Source organism: Adiantum capillus-veneris, chromosome 8 (assembly GCF_014529385.1).
Source record: "Adiantum capillus-veneris isolate H3 chromosome 8, ASM1452938v2, whole genome shotgun sequence".
In the NCBI taxonomy this organism is placed as follows: Eukaryota; Viridiplantae; Streptophyta; class Polypodiopsida; order Polypodiales; family Pteridaceae; genus Adiantum; species Adiantum capillus-veneris.
Window position 1 is genome coordinate 91,221,118 of NC_140938.1, and position 15,485 is coordinate 91,236,602.

Below are 15,485 nucleotides of genomic sequence, written 5' to 3' on the forward strand. Positions count from 1 at the left end.
TGTTAGCAGGTCACTGCGAGGACGTCTGCAGCATAGCTTTTTGGTACTAACATAATGTCAATACTCAGGGAAGTGACTCGGATGGGACACGAAGGCTCTTTGAGATCGTCAATCTCAATATGTGAACCTTAACAAGCAATCACACTAGCTAACAAAGCAAACTAACACTCAATGTTCAGAAAAATCTACCTATGTCCTTTCTCATAGCTCTAGGTCATCACGCCATTTCGGCACTCGAACGGGCTCAAAATGCAACAAAACTTTAGGAGGAGGTCTAGGGCACCTAGGGTCACTATCCTAGAAAGTCTGATCGCAATCTAACAAGGTACCAAAATCACGATCCATCATGAAAAAGGACTTAAAAACTGCAACAAGACATGCCAGAAATGTCGTCCTATGGTCTAAGAACACTCTCCTATGGTCAAAATGACTAAAAACAGTGATTTAAGCACTCAAATCTTCAATTAAGTCTCACTAACATGTAGTCGCAAACCATAGCAAAACTAACAATGCTTACACTAGAATAAAAGAGCAAAGAAAGAGGAACACAATGCAAGTTTTGGAATTGAAAATTGATTACCTATTCATTAACTGCGATGATTACAAGTTGGAGTAGCTCGTAGCTTGAGCGTACATTTTCAGAGCTCCCGCTCCTTCTAAAAATAAGCCTCATTTCACATTAAGGTTATTGACATTTATACCTAGGGCATTCCAGATGGCCAATGGCCGTTTCACATGGACCTTTACAATTGTCATGACAGAATTACAACTCAAAGAATTGATCCACTACTCTGTAATCAAGAATTACACAAAGTTTCACTACACTACCTTGGAAAACTAATAGAGTACAAATGTGGTGTCCAGCTACGTGTCCGACCGACTGGGCGTCCATTTGATCTGTCCTCAAATAGCATTGTATAAAACTTTTACATGGTGAGGATTGTTGATTAGTGACTTTCCAAATAGGTCAAAGAACAACTTCCAAGGTACCAGGCTAAAGGAACGTTGGTCATTGGTTTAGCATTGAGGGCCCCATACATTGAACATAACAATGTTGAAACATCCTGTAGCCATTACTAAGGGTTGTATGTTCCTAGCTATCCATGTTTCCTTTGTCGGTCTCAAAGTACGTTCATAAGCATTTATATACAATACTTGGTTAGAGACAACAATCCCCTTTTCCAACTTGTATTGCATCCACTCGATACTCCCAATGGGCGAGGGTTTATGTTCAGGTGGTCTAAACTCGGGGTTTCTTGCAGTGTAATACTACCAAGCTCAGAATTTATTAGGTACAATACAATCCGTGGACATTAACCTTTTCTTCTATTCTCCATTATGCGTGGTAGTGACAAGTCTTTACACTTCCACTCCGGTTTGAAAATGTTCTTCCACCATAAGATGAGAGAGTATATCCGTCCATATCCCTCGAGGTAAGATGTCAGTCATCTATACATACACCCCATCATTCAAGTTAGTTAGAATGATAAAACCAAGATTCAAACTCAAATATTATGTCCTCGAAATAATATGAGTCATATCAAAATCAAATTTTTATAATCATAGAAATCCAAAAAGATACATAGTATCTTTAGGGAGATACGTACATAAATATGAAAGGGTCCTATGAATCAATTGTTGGTTCCTACAATGGAGGTTCTACCCCTATATTTATTCACATCTCGAGTTTTAAAGTGTAGAACTTCAACTTGTGCACTAAAATTCACGTCTTTCTTTTTGTCCCATTCCTCTCCTTGTGATACATACGTGGGTGGTAGTTCATTAAACTAGTTTACATGATCATGCCATTCATTTACATCATCTCTATATAAATATCTACTCGAGTTCACTACCATTGGTTGCGCTTAGGCTAAGTCACTATTGCACTTGGGCTTCTCGTAGTCATCAAAGGTAATAGTGACATTGTGAGGATTGTATTTAAGAATAGTCCAAAGACTCTATTGAACCAATCCTGGGGTACATAATATAATTGGTTGCCACCATTTGACTTCTTCCATACTCTGATAATGACCTTTTCACAAAATCCATATCTTTGGTTTAGCATGAGGGCTTTTTTACTAAGAATAAGCTCTCGACTTGGTATATCCAAAAGAGAACATAGGTTAAGGTAAAGAACATATCTCTATACTTTGATGTCGCCTTCTTCGATCTTTTCCTTAACCCAAAGCTGTGGATCGGTCATAAATCTATTGGGCACTTGTGTTCGATGTTCAGGTTGAGGTTCAACATATAACTACCACGCTATGTAAGTGTTCGAAACAAGGTAGTGTCTAGTTCCCTTTGAATCTCGAACCACTTCAAATTCTCAATGCATATTGAATCCAACCGCATAATTGAAAAAGAACTTTTGTGAAAAATCACTCAGGAGTTCATCTAGATAATTAAGAAGATCCATCTAAAAACAAGACAAGGAGAGAGAAAACTTAGTGCACATGTGAACCAAAACTGAGCCTATACTGCTTTTATTCATCAAATATTGATTTTTATGAATTTATTACAATATTATGGGCGTCTTGGAGCCACTTCCTGAATATTCTTTTAACTCTATGACAGGGTATTCTCTCAGACCTCCCATGCGACAATGTGGTCTGTAGTTATCTTCTAGTTTTTCCTTCCCTATGATAGCTGCAAGAGCTTTAAACTTCTTAACAACTTCAGCAATCCTTAACATTTGGGAGCGCATCGCTAAGTATTAGAGCATGTCTTCTAGGCCTAACCATATCCGGAGTTGAAGTAGCCCAAGGTTGACAAACCAATCTCTTGGACTATCGTCAATGTAGATAAAGAATTGACGAAAGGGTTCTTGGTGACGGGTAAGGTAAGGTAGCAACGGTCAATGCTCTTCCAACAAGTTGTGCTTCCTGGCAGGCCGAAGACTTTCTTCTCGATTTCTAAGTAAAAGAGTTCCCTTTCATCCCTCGATAACGGTGTTGCCATATTGCTGAATACTATGGCCTAAACCTCATTCCCCTGGCTAAATCATTTAGACGTCACTCTGGGAGCCATTTCTTACTACAAAACAATCAATCGAAGAAATTAAAACATCGTTGTTGACCACTTAAACCACTTAAATTTCCTTTTCCAAACAGCATGCATGAATGTGTGCACGATGCATAACTAACCCGACTTGTATCAGGCTTTAGGCCATCCCTGTAACCTTAAGCATAGGCTGTGATACTAGGTGAGAGATACCCCTCCCCGAGGGTCTATACAAAAAATATACAATTTACACCTCTATACAATTTTCAATATACATCATAGAGGAGGATCTCTCAGCGCCCGACCAAGCATGGAGTTTAGGCCATGAGCCAAATTGCATCTAGAGGCACCTAGCAACTAGAGTTACCCCTGAATGGGTGTTATGAATGAAAGCGTACTCAAGAAAAATATGACATTGTGGAGGTGAATATATGTGTACATCTCATTCCGGGAAGAAAGAGAGAGAGAGTATAGTGAAGGATAAAATACAGTGCATAGAGACGTGAGAGAATCTTTGAATGCCCCATATAAATGAAACAGGCAACCATGTATTAATCCAATGACAAAATTTGGATATACCATAACATCAAAAAGTTTATGAAAAAAAAACTAGCAGAGTACTGGACCCTGTGTATGGATTGACCAATTCACCCATCCACTTCCTCTCTACTACGGACATAGAGAATTTCACTTCACCGAGAGCAAGCTAGAACACCTCCAATCTACCTGAGCCAGATATAAGCTGAGGCCGCTTCGTCTCCCTCCATGAACCCGAGCACTAAAAGAATCCCAAGTACCAGTAGGCGGTAGGGTATCAACACCAAACATACCAGTTTAGGCGCCACATCTCTTCGATTCCCAGCATCGGGTGTTTAGGCAAAGCCAAGGCCAAATCCCCGACGTGTTAGCCGTGCAGGTCATTCAAACCCCGATGCACTAACCTTGTAGATGAGCCTAACAAAAAAAAGAAGACCTAGGCTACACCCTCGATCGAGCTCTCAGGTCAACGACCCTTTTATCTAAGGCTAAGCGACGTAGGTGATCCTAGTCTTGTAGCGACGCTACCATGAGAAGCATAACACGTGAGTCCAATCACAATAGCACTTTTCATATGCACAAACAATCTTTTCCAAGCAACTAGATTGTACAGGTTCTTTATCCTTACATGTCAACTGTAAACCATCAAGATCACTTCATGATCTAATCCAAAAACTATAAACCATAATCCAATCACATCACACGGGTGAGCACTCCACCCAACTCAGGTGAGGCACAACCAATCCTGCATAACCACTTTAAAATATAACATGGCTGCAAAAATTTCAGCAACATAACCATGTCCAAAAAAAACCAAGAGCCACACTCGCTTTCACCATAAAATGACAACCATAATCCATGAGGGAATCTCAGCCCTTAACCACGAATCATATTCACAATGAACCAACTCCCACACTTGGAGTTTGACATATCCACTATAGTCAATCCGAGTCATGCATAAACTAAGTCCGACCAACAACCCAACATGATATAAAAACCCAATTTTGACAACATCTAATCATGCAAAGTTGATGCATCATATCTGCATTTCACCTCTCTAGCACATAGAGCTAGTTTTGACCTAGAAAGGCGAAAAGCAATCATACCCATGCACATGAGGAATCCACATCAACCCATAAGGTTTCATACATCATATGATAACATTCCATCACCATAAACATGATGCAAAACAGGTTTGACCTTTAGGTCAACCATAAACCATAACTTCACACATATACAAAAAAACAACTTTTTGCCATTTTTGGGAGCATGCATGACATGAAAATGAAAGTGTTTGACCTCAAACCAATGCATCAAGTTGAGATCCATAATATATACTAACACTTTATCACATTACTTTACCCATATGATCCTCACACAACAAACGGTAACCCAAAACGAAAGCCACTTTAATCATATCTGCCTATGCAGTTCGGGTTGATTAACCATATACCCTCACATATGTTTATGGGCATCTAATAACTGAAATCAGATCACCAAAACAAACCATAAATCATACATAAGAAACTTGGTTAACTCACGATGTCATATGGTACTTCCCCTAGGTAGCACCCCTACACGCGTAGGTAAAACCGGTTATGGAAGGATTAATAATTCGCATACCCGAGGTGATAACGAAGAAATAAATACATTTATCATCAAGTTTCATCAAGGTTTTCAATTGTTTAAGTGGGTTTGTCCATCTGGTGAATCTATATAGTGGTTCTTCAAGGAGCCAGGAGTCAAAACATTTGACTTGTAGTAGACAGCAAGCTATATTTTGACCATATCTCTTAGCTCGTGCATGATTTTCACATGACACCTAAGAAAGAAAATGTTCTAAATGATGTGTTTTATCTCTGGTACAAAGGGTTTGGGCTGATTCATAACTCTGACTTATGAACAAAACAGTGTTCCTACCTCTTCTATGACGTGAAATGAAAACCCCTCAAATGCTAATCGTCATGTGATCAAAGTGCCTAGTTGATCAGGTGTGAGGCAGAATTTCTCTAGAGTATCAATTGAGATGAAATGATATGGGATCATCTTTGAAAAAATTTTATTGATTACTTAGAGATCTCTAGTATTTGATAAGCTCAAGCATCCCTTTCTCCATTTAAGTATTCCCTTGAGCATTAGGATTAGAGTTAGAACTCTTAAAGTTATAGCATCTCAAGTGAGTGATCCAATGTGAACCTAGTATTTATTTTGGCTTTAGGTACTTATTTTAATTATTTGGTCGAATCTTGGGTAGGAAATTTGCTAAGGTGAATATATAAGAACCACCTTGCCCCCATTGTATTAGCACCAACTCATTGCCTAGGTTTGTTAGTTCAAGAGTCTCTCTCTCTCTCTCTCTCTCTCTCTCTCTCTCTCTCTCTCTCTCTCTCTCTCTCTCTCTCTCTATTCTCCCCATTGCTCTATGCTTATGTATCATCGAATTTGGCATGGTATCAGAGCACCAAGCTCTTTGATTGTGGGACGAGATCGCATTGTGACGAAGAGGCAAAGAAGAATTGGTGTTCCTTTTGGTGGCATTTTAAACCTTCATTCCAAGAAGTTTTGATAGCTAGAGAGCCTCCATCACTAGCCTTTTGAAATGCAAAGAAACGGGACAATGTGCCTTGTGGTGCCTAAGCAAAGGTGTTTTGATATGCTAGATGCAAGTAAGAAAAAAACTTTCCTAGCCCAATGTTTTGAAACACTGTGCATAGCGACACCAATTTGGAGCAGTCATGGATAGTTTCCACAAGAGTTTAGGAGGCATAGAAATGACCAAAGGTTTTGTAAGATGTTTGGTGTCTACATTTTGAAATGCTACAGGGAAAAATACCTTCCATTAGAGATTTAGGTGGACTAGAGGCCCAACAAGTTTTAAAATGCTATTTAAACAAGAGGGGCTAAGTCCTGCATTTTTTACAAGCATATTGATATACCACCTCTTTGACCTTGCTAGAGTAGCATCTTCAAAAGCAAGAAAAGGATGAGCCTCAACCCATTGAGTCTAATTAACCAAGATCAAATATTCACAATGGAAAATGGTTGCATTAGCACCTAGTTAGCAACCTATGCACCAATGAAGTTCTCAAGGAAGCTGTCAATCTGTTTGGTTTGGGACTATGCAGCCAAAATAAAATACACAAAGTTTTATAGAGAACGAAGGCAAAGGCAATGACAAGGACGGAAAATTGATTACTTAGTTAGCTATCTCGATACCCACAAGGTCCAATAACCATTGTTATAAATGTGAGAAGACTCTTTGTTTGGCTTGGGAATGTGAATCCAAAGACAAAAATAAGAACTCACAAAAGAACAAAGGTATAGGTAAGTTGGATAAAGATAACAGCCATAAAAATTTGACAAAGGAGATGGACATCCAAGCACACATCGTGGCAACACAAAAGCCACGATGCCAGATTTCTAGTAAGTTGGGTTGGTGGTTTCCGCGACTAGCTTCAGCCAGGGAGAGGCTTGTGTGAGCGGCAAAGAGGGGGAAAAAGAAGCTCTCTACAAACGATTTGGACCCATGTGTTGGATTTCAAGTTATAGTGTTTGAAACCGTGGTTTGGAGTTCAAGGTGCATGCATCATGCAAGAAATCGATCAATCGTATATAAAACACAATGGATGTGTGCACCAATTCATTGTTGTTGGCTAGATTATGGGACATGATGTGTTTCAAAGTTCATTGTCTGGAGAAATTTTGGACATGATGTGCTCAGAGTTCATGAATGGGGATTCTTGGACTTAGTGTGGTCTATAGTTCAATTTTCCATGTGGCAAAGAATGCTCAACATGGCATTCGTGGTGAAAGCATAACTGAGGTGTGTTTAGTGGAGTGTACAACTACTGGGATTTTCATGGTAGCATCATTATTGACTTGGTATTCCTACATATGTCCACTATGAGTTGTAGGGAGGGTGGTAAAGTTATAGCATCTCAAGGGAATATCCCAATCTAAAATTAATATTTATTTGGCTTTAGATATTTATTTTACTTATAAAGCTAAATTGAGTATAGAGGCTCCACATAATATTGCCCCCATTGTATTATCCTCCAAGGTTGCAAATCTGCCCTCTCTCCCACTCTCTCTTCCTTTATTGTCTTTCTCTCTCCCACCCTCTCTCTCTCTCTCTCTCTCTCTCTCTCTCTCTCTCTCTCTCTCTCTCTCTCTCTCTCTCTCTCTTCTATTAACCCCATTGCTCTACGCTTTTGCATTGTCGACTTTGATGAGAACCTGGTGAAGTGGGTTTCTTCTTTGATGGATCCTTGTTCCAATTTTCTTATTCTTGTTGGTGCTTCCGAATAGGGTAATTAGGCTTGACATGTCCTTTCCCTATGTAATAGACCTGAACACTCCAAGCCAAAGATCTACATCAACACATGTGAGAAAATAGAACAATTGAATAAACTTGGATAGTGGGAGAGTGAGAGAGAGAGAGAGAGAGAGAGAGAGAGAGAGAGAGAGAGAGAGAGAAGAGATGAACGAAGCCTTGATCCAAGATGCATGGGCCCCAAAGGCTTGCATCACTTTTGGTATTTCTTAATTATTACTTTGCAAGAGTACAACATCCAAGATTCCTCTCTCTTGTAGTGCACCCAAGCTAATCTGCTAAGAGTGAGGCCTTGGGTTACTTAGAAATGCCCTAGTCTATCCAAATGAAGCACACATGAAAAGAATTGTGCACCTTGAGCACTCTCCATATAGCACTGCCACATTAGTAGTAATTTTTGCAAATCATTCATTGTCAGCCATGTCATCATCTCTAAGCAATTTGAGCCTCTAGCTTTATTTTTAAGGGTCATGCCTTCGATGTTACCATATATATATGTGGTAGTTATGTGTGTGAACACACTTAGGGCCGAAGGAAAATTATTATAGCACTAACTTATCTTTCCATTTTGCACTAAGCAATACACTCTTTGTTGTGTGCCAACCATAGTTATCAATGTCCCCAACACATGCATGTCCACTTTCTTTGATTCGTTTGATGACAAAATAACTAGTAGAGCACCAGACCCTTTGTAGGGATTAACCGGCCCACCCATCCACTTCTGTTTTACTACAGACAGAGAGAATTTCACTTCATCGAGAGCGAGTGAGAACACATCCAACCTACCTGAGCCAGACATAAGCTGAGGCCGCTTCACCTCCCTCCATGAACTCAAGCTCGGAAAGGATCCCAAGTACGATTAGGTGGTAGGGTATCAACACCAACCACACCAGTTTAGGCACCACACCTCTTCGATTCCCAGCAGTGGGTTTTTAGGCAAAGACAAGGCAAAATCCCCTTCATGTTAGCCATGTAGGTCATTCAACTCCCGACGCACTAACCGTGTAGATGAGCCTAACAAAAAGAAGAAGACCTAGGAAACACCCCTGATCCAGCAAAGCCCCAGGTCAACGACTCTTTTATCTAAGGCTAAGAAATATAGGTGATCCTAATCTTGTAGCGACACTGCCATGAGAAACATAACACATGAGTCCAATCACAATAGCACTTTCCATATGCACTAAACACTCTTTTCCAAGCAGTTAGACTATACAGGGTCTCTATCCTTACATGTCAACTATAAACCATACATATCACTTCATGATCTAATCCAAAAACCATAAACCATAATCCAATCACATCACACGAGTGAGCACTCCACCCAAATCGGGTGAGGTACAACCAATCCTGCATAACCACTTTAGAACATAACATGGCTCTAGAGCATAACCATATCCATTAAAAAAACCAAGATCCACACCGGCTTCTACCATAAAATCACAACCATAATCCATGAGGGAATCTCAGCCCTTAACCACAAATCATGTTCACAATGAACCAACTCCCACACTTGGAGTTTAACATATCCACTATAGTCAATCGGAGTCCACACACATAGCGCTAGAGACATGAGCTCTTCATGCATAAAATAATGTTGGAATTAGGGTTGCAGAGAAACACACACAGCTTGGAGAAGACCAAGGAAGCTCAAGGCACACAATAGAGAGTGTGTTACTTAGTGTGCAATGGAAAGATAGATAGCCCTAGAGTGATAGGCGTATATACAATGCACACATGAATTAGGGTTGCAGAGAAACACACATAGCTTGGAGAAGACGAAGGAAGCTCAAGGCACACAATAGAGAGTGTGGTACTTAGTGTGCAATGGAAAGATAGATAGCCCTAGAGTGATGGGCGTATATACAATGCACGGGGGAAAAACCTCCTAAAGAGGAAAAAAATGCCCCGGCGGTCCTAGTGTGTTCACACACATCACTACCACATGTATATGGTAACAAATCCTCCCTGGAGTGATGCGGTGAACGAGAGCTGGCACATGAGTAAAGGGAAGTGCCATGCCCTGAGGACAGGATCAGTCCACAAAGGGGAGTAAGCCCAAAGCTTTGCAGAAAGCTTCAAGCTTCTCACGAGACAATGCCTTTGTGAAAAGATCTGCAAGGTTGTCCTGTGTTGGCACATAAGCCAAGCTAATCTCTCCTGTTGAGAACCTCTCCCTGACATAGTGGTAATGCACCTCAATGTGCTTTGTGCGAGCATGAAAAACTAGGTTTCTCACAACTGCCAATGCGCTTTGACTGTCAGTGTAGATAGTGTTGGCAGTGTCCTGTCCAACACCCAAATCAGCCATAAGGCGTCTGAGCCATACACACTCAACCGTAGTTGTGAAGACTGCCCTGTACTCAGCCTCACAACTCGAAGTGGCCACAGTAGGTTGCTTCTTGCTCAACCATGATATACATGAACTGCCAAGCATGAAACAAAAACCACTTGTGGACACTCGCGTGTCAAAGCAACCAGCCCAATCTGAGTCCGAAAAAGCATGTAAGTCTGGCAGCAATGATCCCCCCCTTGGGATAAAACAAGCCAAGATGTAAAGTGCCACTAAGGTAGCGGAAAATCCTCTTGATAGCCTGTCAATGCTTAGACTCTGGGCTATGCATAAATCTACTAACCTGTGAGACTGCAAACTGAATATCTGGCCTCGTGTTGCATACATAAATGAGGCAGCCAACAGCAGTTTGGTAAAGAGTGACATCAGCAGGATCACCAGCATCATGTAGACTCAACTTCAAACCTGTTTCCATGGGAGTGGCAATAGGTTTGCAATCCTCAAGTCCAAACTTACATAGCAATGTCTCTATGTAACTTTTCTGACACAAGGAAATACCACCATCACACTGCTTAAACTGTATACCCAAATAATGATGCAACAGCCCCAAATCTTTCATCTTGAAAGTAGCATTCAAATCAGCCTTAAATTCAGCAATATGTCTCTCATTTGGTCCAGTGATCAGCAAATCATCAACATAAAGAACCACAATGAGAAGTACATCACCCTCACGCTTTACATACAATGTGCCTTCTGTTGGACTGTTACGAGCCTTGTTTGACCAAATGAGTCTCAGCTTTCTGATTGCATGGCAGCCATCCAATTTTCTGAATTTTGTGCTTCATCAAAGGTCAGAGGCTCCTCAACATCATGTAAGCTAGACACAACCAAAGCATAACAATCTGATGCATAAGATGCATGGCGAGAGCTTGAACAAGTACGACTAGACAAAGGTGCATCCAATTTACTGTCACGCAAAGTGTGCACCAGCCATTTTGGCATGCCTCTAGCCTGCTCATTTTCAGCCCTTTCCTCATCAAGTACATCATGTACATCTGCATCAGTAATAGGCTGATCTAGAACATTTTCCGAAACCCCCATAGGCTGTACATTTGCCTCATTGGAACTTACATTCGTATTTCCACCACTGAAAAGAGGCAACAAAGTGTCATAAATGTCCTATGAGCTTACATTACTGTCTCTAGTACATGACAACAAGGGCTGAACAGAATCTTCCACAAACACTACATCCCGAGAAACCAGAATACGTTTTGTTTGCGGATGATACAATCTGTAACCTTTGCTTTCAGCACTATAACCAACAAAAATACATTTGACAGCCTTATCATCCAATTTTCTGCGTTGCACTTGTGGCACCAAAGCATATGCCAAAGAGCCAAAAACATGCATGTGCTCAATAGAAGGTTTTCTATCATGCCATGCTTCATATGGAGTAATAGACTGCAAAGCTTTCGTAGGACACCTGCTAAGTACATAAGTGGCACACATGATGGCCTCAAGCCAAAAAGAATGCGGCAAAGCTTGACTTTTGACCATACATCGTGCCATTTCCGTAAGCGATCTGTTTTTCCTCTCAACAACACCATTTTGTTGAGGTGTATAAGGCACTGTACATTGGTGTTTTATCCCACGACTAGCTAGAAATGCATTAAATTCATGAGACATATACTCCCCCCCTCGATCAGAACGGAGGGTGCCCATAGTACATTTCGAGACATTTTCAACCATAGCCAGAAATTGTTTGAAGCACATAAAAACTTTGGACTTCGCTTTAAGCGGAAATACCCATGTATGCCTAGAGTAACCATCAATGAAAGTCACGAAGTACAGGTAATTGCCCAAGGACGGAGTTTGCATGGGCCCACAAACATCACTATGCACAAGCTACAACCTGCATGTGGCCCGAACTGAACCATCCTCTGGAAACTTAGAGCGCTGCATCTTACCCAAAATACAGCCTTCACAAACATGTTTGACAGCTGCTTCAAGAGGCGGCAAAGAAGCAACCATATCAGATTTCTGCAAACGCAGCAAACTGGCAAAATTCAGATGACCAAAACGTGCATGCCAAAGTTTTGCATCTGAAATAGCCTTTGAATCTTCAACAGCATTTGCAAAATTTTGTCCACACTTGTCATACAAAGTGAGCTTATACAGCCCACGGCACAAAAGGCCAGATGCAACAATTTCATCACCAAAACTGAGATCATGAACTGTACATCTGTCATCCAAAAATTTGACTACAAGTCCAAGTCTAGCAAGTGCGGATACAGACAAGAGATTCTTCTTGATCCAAGGTACATAAAGTGCATCAACAAGTGTGAAAGAACTGCCATTAGCAGCAGTAAGCACAATCTTTTCAGCTCCCTGAACTGAATAAGAGGCATTGTTGGCACAAGTGACTGGATTCCCATGAGGGACAGACTTGAGAGAGGTAAAACAATTCACGATGTGAGGTAATGTGCTTTGTAGCACCACTGTCAAAATACCCGGAGTTTGCATGGGCCCACAAACATCACTATGCACAAGCTACAACCTGCATGTGGCCCGAACTGAACCATCCTCTGGAAACTTAGAGCGCTGCATCTTACCCAAAATACAGCCTTCACAAACATGTTTGACAGCTGCTTCAAGAGGCGGCAAAGAAGCAACCATATCAGATTTCTGCAAACGCAGCAAACTGGCAAAATTCAGATGACCAAAACGTGCATGCCAAAGTTTTGCATCTGAAATAGCCTTTGAATCTTCAACAGCATTTGCAAAATTTTGTCCACACTTGTCATACAAAGTGAGCTTATACAGCCCACGGCACAAAAGGCCAGATGCAACAATTTCATCACCAAAACTGAGATCATGAACTGTACATCTGTCATCCAAAAATTTGACTACAAGTCCAAGTCTAGCAAGTGCGGATACAGACAAGAGATTCTTCTTGATCCAAGGTACATAAAGTGCATCAACAAGTGTGAAAGAACTGCCATTAGCAGCAGTAAGCACAATCTTTTCAGCTCCCTGAACTGAATAAGAGGCATTGTTGGCACAAGTGACTGGATTCCCATGAGGGACAGACTTGAGAGAGGTAAACAATTCACGATGTGAGGTAATGTGCTTTGTAGCACCACTGTCAAAATACCACACATGTGAATCTGCAGCAACTGACAAGCATGCATCATGGATAGCAGGATTGTAAGTGCACTCTGCGCTAAAAGCCCATTCTGCATCAACATCAGCATTACAGTCTCCTTTCACAGAAGACTCAACAATGGTTGCATTTGTAGTGGAACCAACATTTGCAGTGGAACCACCCTCTTTCTTCTTAGCCTCTTTGGCCTTCAACTTAGGACATGACTTGATCAAGTGATCATTGGCTTTACAATAATGGCAACGCATCTTCTTTTTGCCCTTATCACCAGAATTGCCAGACGAAGTGCTTCCAGCAGAAGCATTAGGAGCAGAATTTTTGCCACTCGTAGCAGAACCATAAGAAGTGGCTGCATTACTGTTACCACCCTTTCTTTGAGAAGCAATAAAAGCCTGTTCAACTACACGCTGCCTAGTCCTATTTTTTTTTGGAAAGTGACTCTTACAACAGCAATGTGCATAATGCATCAAACTTGACAACTTCAGGATTTTCTTGGTCATAAGTCTCCAAGTACTAGCAAAAGTCTGGTAGGAATCTGGTAAGGCATCAAGAACAGTCTGCACAAGGGAACTGTCTGAAATCACTTCACCTGCAGAAATAAGCTGCTCATTGATATCCTTGACACTAGCAAGAAAAGTGTCCATATCATCTTCCTCGTGCATAATCTTCGACTCCAGCTCTTTACGCAGCAAAGAAATTTTAGCTAAAATATCCCAAGCCTGTTTTGCAGATTTTGCTGAACGGATGTGAGGAACAATGGTGCGCTTCACAGACAACGCAATCAATGCATGAGTCTGCGCATCCTTAACATCCCAACGAGCTTGTTCTGCTGTAGGCAAAACAACTCTAACAGTTGCAATCCTTGCAGCAAGACCTGCAACATCCTCAGAACCAGGACGTACATCAATGCCCTGCACAATGTTCCAAACACCCTTTGACACAAGAACATGTTGCATCATATAAGCCCACATAGGGTAGTTGTCCCCATCCAACCTGTTCTCAGCAGCAAACATCTTAAACACATCTGTGTTGTTGTTGTCAGCCATGGTAAATGCTGAACCTAATGTGAAAACTGTCCGAAAATAGGAGAAACGGAGCGGGAACAACCTGTGCTATATAGCACAAACCGTAGAAGACTATAAGACACCTATTATGTAGAAAACGATAATGACAGAAATTTTGCACAAAATGACGAAATAACCTGTGCAGTACTGCCTGTAGTGGAAACGGAGGCCGAAATGAGCCCAAATCAAAATTCTGAGCCAAAGCTCGCTGAAATCGGAGAAAGTGAGCAGGCGTGTGCTGGAGCAGCTGGCGACTAAGTGCGGGAGGACGTGACCTGCTCTGATACCAATTGTTGGAATTAGGGTTGCAGAGAAACACACACAACTTGGAGAAGACAAAGGAAGCTCAAGGCACAAAATAGAGAGTGTGTTACTTAGTGTGCAATGGAAAGATAGATAGCCCTAGAGTGATGGGCGTATATACAATGCACGGGGGAAAAAACCTCCTAAAGAGGGAAAAAATGCCCCGGCGGTCCTAGTGTGTTCACACACATCACTACTGCATGTATATGGTAACAAATAAGTCCGACCAGCAACCAAACATGATATAAAAATCCAATTTTCACAACATCTAATCATGCAAAGTTGATGCATCATATCTGCACTTCACCTCTCTAACACATAGAGCTAGTTTTGACCTAGAAAGGTGAAAAGCAATCATACCCATGCACATGAGGCATCCACATCAAACCCATAAGGTTCCATACATCATATAGTAACATTCCATCACCATAAACATGATGCAAAACAGGTCCGAGAGCATAAACCATAACTTCACACATATGCAAAAAACCAACTTCTTACCATTTTTGGGAGCATGCATGACATGCAAATGAAAGTGTTTGACATCAACCCAATGCATCAAGTTCAGATCCATAATATAGATTAACATTCTATCACATCACTTTGCCCATATAATCCTCACACAACAAACGGTAACCCAAAAAGAAAGGCACTATAATCATATCTACCTATGCGGTTCGGGATGACTAACCATATACACTCACATATGTTTATGGGCATCTAATAACTGAAATCAGCTCACCAAAGCAAACCATAAATCATACATAAGCGGCTCGCTTAACTCAAGATGTCATA